We start from the raw sequence: 6000 nt of genomic DNA on the forward strand, positions 1-6000 counted from the left end.
AGTGTAGTGGACGTCGTTCCCACCACTGAGTATGAGTGAGTGGACGTCGTTCCCACCGAGTACGAGTGTAGTGGACGTTATTCCCACTTAGTACGAGTGATGTGGACGTCGTTCCCACCACTGAGTATGAGTGAGTAGACGTCATTCCCACCAGGTACGAGTGTAGTGGGCATCATTCCCACTTAATACGAATGTAGTGGACGTCATTCCCACTAAGTACGAGTGTAGTGGACGTCATTCCCACCACTGAGTATGAGTGAGTGGGCGTCATTCCCACCACTGAGTATGAGTGAGTGGACGTCATTCCCACTTAGTACGAGTGTTGTGGACGTCATTCCCACTTAATACGAGTGTAGTGGGCGTCATTCCCACTTAGTACGAGTGTAGTGGACGTTATTCCCAGTTAGTACGAGTGTAGTGGACGTCATTCCCACCGAGTACGGGTGTAGTGGGCATCATTCCCACCAAGTACGAGTGTAGTGGACGTCGTTCCCACCACTGAGTACGAGTGTTGTGGACGTCGTTCCCACCACTGAGTACGAGTGTAGTGGACGTCGTTCCCACCACTTAGTACGAGTGTAGTGGACGTCATTCCCACCACTTAGTACGAGTGTAGTGGACGTCATTCCCACCACTTAGTACGAGTGTAGTGGACGTCGTTCCCACCACTGAGTACGAGTGTAGTGGACGTCGTTCCCACCACTTAGTACGAGTGTAGTGGACGTCGTTCCCACCACTGAGTACGAGTGTAGTGGACGTCGTTCCCACCACTTAGTACGAGTGTAGTGGACGTCGTTCCCACCACTGAGTACGAGTGTAGTGGGCGTCATTCCCACCAAGTACGAGTGTAGTGGACATCATTCCCACCACTTAGTACAAGTGTAGTGGACGTCGTTCCCACCACTTAGTACGAGTGTAGTGGACGTCATTCCCACCACTTAGCACGAGTGTAGTGGACGTCGTTCCCACCACTTATTACGAGTGTAGTGGACGTCGTTCCCACCACTGAGTACGAGTGTAGTGGGCGTCATTCCCACCAAGTACGAGTGTAGTGGACATCATTCCCACCACTTAGTACAAGTGTAGTGGACGTCGTTCCCACCACTTAGTACGAGTGTAGTGGACGTCATTCCCACCACTTAGTACGAGTGTAGTGGACGTCATTCCCACCACTTAGTACGAGTGTAGTGGACGTCGTTCCCACCACTTAGTACGAGTGTAGTGGACGTAATTCCCACCACTGAGTATGAGTGAGTGGACGTCATTCCCACCACTTAGTACGAGTGTAGTGGACGTCGTTCCCACCACTTAGTACGAGTTTAGTGGACGTCATTCCCACCACTGAGTATGAGTGAGTGGGCGTCATTCCCACCACTGAGTATGAGTGAGTGGACGTCATTCCCACTTAGTACGAGTGTAGTGGGCGTCATTCCCACTTAGTACGAGTGTAGTGGACGTTATTCCCACTTAGTACGAGTGTAGTGGACGTCGTTCCCACCACTTAGTACGGGTGTAGTGGGCGTCATTCCCACCAAGTACGAGTGTAGTGGACGTCGTTCCCACCACTGAGTACGGGTGTAGTGGACGTCATTCCCACCACTGAGTATGAGTGAGTGGGCGTCATTCCCACCACTGAGTATGAGTGAGTGGACGTCATTCCCACTTAGTACGAGTGTTGTGGACGTCATTCCCACTTAGTACGAGTGTAGTGGGCGTCATTCCCACTTAGTACGAGTGTAGTGGACGTTATTCCCACTTAGTACGAGTGTAGTGGACGTCGTTCCCACCACTGAGTATGAGTGAGTGGACGTCGTTCCCACCACTGAGTATGAGTGAGTGGACGTCATTCCCACCAGGTACGAGTGTAGTGGGCATCATTCCCACTTAGTACGAGTGTAGTGGACGTCGTTCCCACCACTTAGTACGAGTGTAGTGGACGTCATTCCCACTTAGTACGAGTGTAGTGGGCGTCATTCCCACTTAGTACGAGTGTAGTGGACGTTATTCCCACTTAGTACGAGTGTAGTGGACGTCGTTCCCACCACTTAGTACGAGTGTAGTGGACGTCGTTCCCACCACTGAGTATGAGTGAGTGGACGTCGTTCCCACCACTGAGTATGAGTGAGTGGACGTCATTCCCACCAGGTACGAGTGTATTGGGCATCATTCCCACTTAGTACGAGTGTAGTGGACGTCATTCCCACTTAGTACGAGTGTAGTGGACGTCGTTCCCACCACTGAGTATGAGTGAGTGGACGTCATTCCCACCAGGTACGAGTGTAGTGGACGTCATTCCCACTTAGTACGAGTGTAGTGGACGTTATTCCCACTTAGTACGAGTGTAGTGGACGTCGTTCCCACCGAGTACGAGTGTAGTGGACGTCGTTCCCACCACTGAGTATGAGTGAGTGGACGTCGTTCCCACCGAGTACGAGTGTAGTGGACGTTATTCCCACTTAGTACGAGTGTAGTGGACGTGGTTCCCACCACTGAGTATGAGTGAGTAGACGTCATTCCCACCAGGTACGAGTGTAGTGGGCATCATTCCCACTTAATAGGAATGTAGTGGACGTCATTCCCACTAAGTACGAGTGTAGTGGACGTCCTTCCCACCGAGTACGAGTGTAGTGGACGTTATTCCCACTTAGTACGAGTGTAGTGGACGTTATTCCCACCGAGTACGGGTGTAGTGGGCGTCATTCCCACCAAGTACGAGTGTAGTGGACGTCGTTCCCACCACTGAGTACGAGTGTAGTGGACGTCGTTCCCACCACTGAGTATGAGTGTAGTGGACGTCATTCCCACCACCGAGTACGGGTGTAGTGGGCGTCATTCCCACCAAGTACGAGTGTAGTGGACGTCGTTCCCACCAAGTACGAGTGTAGTGGACGTCGTTCCCACCACTGAGTACGAGTGTAGTGGGCGTCATTCCCACCAAGTACGAATGTAGTGGACGTCGTTCCCACCACTGAGTACGAGTGTAGTGGACGTCATTCCCACTTAGTACGAGTGTAGTGGACGTCGTTCCCACCACTGAGTACGGGTGTAGTGGGCGTCATTCCCACCAAGTACGAGTGTAGTGGACGTCGTTCCCACCACTGAGTACGGGTGTAGTGGGCGTCATTCCCACCAAGTACGAGTGTAGTGGACGTCGTTCCCACCACTGAGTACGGGTGTAGTGGGCGTCATTCCCACCAAGTACGAGTGTAGTGGACGTCGTTCCCACCACTGAGTACGGTTGTAGTGGGCGTCATTCCCACCAAGTACGAGTGTAGTGGACGTCGTTCCCACCAAGTACGAGTGTAGTGGATGTCATTCCCACCACCGAGTACAGGTGTAGTGGGCGTCATTCCCACCAAGTACGAGTGTAGTGGACGTCGTTCCCACCACTGAGTACGGGTGTAGTGGGCGTCATTCCCACCAAGTACGAGTGTAGTGGACGTCGTTCCCACCACTGAGTACGGGTGTAGTGGACGTCATTCCCACCACTGAGTATGAGTGAGTGGGCGTCATTCCCACCACTGAGTATGAGTGAGTGGACGTCATTCCCACTTAGTACGAGTGTTGTGGACGTCATTCCCACTTAGTACGAGTGTAGTGGACGTTATTCCCACTTAGTACGAGTGTAGTGGACGTCGTTCCCACCACTTAGTACGAGTGTAGTGGACGTCGTTCCCACCACTGAGTATGAGTGAGTGGACGTCGTTCCCACCACTGAGTATGAGTGAGTGGACGTCATTCCCACCAGGTACGAGTGTAGTGGGCATCATTCCCACTTAGTACGAGTGTAGTGGACGTCATTCCCACTTAGTACGAGTGTAGTGGACGTCATTCCCACCACTGAGTATGAGTGAGTGGACGTCGTTCCCACCGAGTACGAGTGTAGTGGACGTCATTCCCACCAGGTACGAGTGTAGTGGGCATCATTCCCACTTAGTACGAGTGTAGTGGACGTTATTCCCACTTAGTACGAGTATAGTGGACGTCGTTCCCACCGAGTACGAGTGTAGTGGACGTCGTTCCCACCACTGAGTATGAGTGAGTGGACGTCATTCCCACCAGGTACGAGTGTAGTGGACGTCATTCCCACTTAGTACGAGTGTAGTGGACGTTATTCCCACTTAGTACGAGTGTAGTGGACGTCGTTCCCACCGAGTACGAGTGTAGTGGACGTCGTTCCCACCACTGAGTATGAGTGAGTGGACGTCGTTCCCACCGAGTACGAGTGTAGTGGACGTCATTCCCACCAGGTACGAGTGTAGTGGGCATCATTCCCACTTAGTACGAGTGTAGTGGACGTCATTCCCACTTAGTACGAGTGTAGTGGACGTCGTTCCCACCACTGAGTATGAGTGAGTGGACGTCATTCCCACCAGGTACGAGTGTAGTGGACGTCATTCCCACCACCGAGTACGGGTGTAGTGGGCGTCATTCCCACCAAGTACGAGTGTAGTGGACGTCGTTCCCACCACTGAGTACGGGTGTAGTGGGCGTCATTCCCACCACTGAGTATGAGTGAGTGGACGTCATTCCCACTTAGTACGAGTGTTGTGGACGTCATTCCCACTTAGTACGAGTGTAGTGGACGTTATTCCCACTTAGTACGAGTGTAGTGGACGTCGTTCCCACCACTTAGTACGAGTGTAGTGGACGTCGTTCCCACCACTGAGTATGAGTGAGTGGACGTCGTTCCCACCACTGAGTATGAGTGAGTGGACGTCATTCCCACCAGGTACGAGTGTAGTGGGCATCATTCCCACTTAGTACGAGTGTAGTGGACGTCATTCCCACTTAGTACGAGTGTAGTGGACGTCATTCCCACCACTGAGTATGAGTGAGTGGACGTCGTTCCCACCGAGTACGAGTGTAGTGGACGTCATTCCCACCAGGTACGAGTGTAGTGGGCATCATTCCCACTTAGTACGAGTGTAGTGGACGTTATTCCCACTTAGTACGAGTATAGTGGACGTCGTTCCCACCGAGTACGAGTGTAGTGGACGTCGTTCCCACCACTGAGTATGAGTGAGTGGACGTCATTCCCACCAGGTACGAGTGTAGTGGACGTCATTCCCACTTAGTACGAGTGTAGTGGACGTTATTCCCACTTAGTACGAGTGTAGTGGACGTCGTTCCCACCGAGTACGAGTGTAGTGGACGTCGTTCCCACCACTGAGTATGAGTGAGTGGACGTCGTTCCCACCGAGTACGAGTGTAGTGGACGTCATTCCCACCAGGTACGAGTGTAGTGGGCATCATTCCCACTTAGTACGAGTGTAGTGGACGTCATTCCCACTTAGTACGAGTGTAGTGGACGTCGTTCCCACCACTGAGTATGAGTGAGTGGACGTCATTCCCACCAGGTACGAGTGTAGTGGACGTCATTCCCACCACCGAGTACGGGTGTAGTGGGCGTCATTCCCACCAAGTACGAGTGTAGTGGACGTCGTTCCCACCACTGAGTACGGGTGTAGTGGGCGTCATTCCCACCAAGTACGAGTGTAGTGGACGTCGTTCCCACCACTGAGTACGGGTGTAGTGGATGTCATTCCCACCACCGAGTACAGGTGTAGTGGGCGTCATTCCCACCAAGTACGAGTGTAGTGGACGTCGTTCCCACCACTGAGTACGGGTGTAGTGGGCGTCATTCCCACCAAGTACGAGTGTAGTGGACGTCGTTCCCACCACTGAGTACGGGTGTAGTGGACGTCATTCCCACCACTGAGTATGAGTGAGTGGGCGTCATTCCCACCACTGAGTATGAGTGAGTGGACGTCATTCCCACTTAGTACGAGTGTTGTGGACGTCATTCCCACTTAGTACGAGTGTAGTGGGCGTCATTCCCACTTAGTACGAGTGTAGTGGACGTTATTCCCACTTAGTACGAGTGTAGTGGACGTCGTTCCCACCACTTAGTACGAGTGTAGTGGACGTCGTTCCCACCACTGAGTATGAGTGAGTGGACGTCGTTCCCACCACTGAGTATGAGTGAGTGGACGTCAT

This window comes from Telmatherina bonti, assembly GCF_933228915.1.
Source record: "Telmatherina bonti genome assembly, chromosome: 18".
Lineage (NCBI taxonomy): Eukaryota > Metazoa > Chordata > Actinopteri > Atheriniformes > Telmatherinidae > Telmatherina > Telmatherina bonti.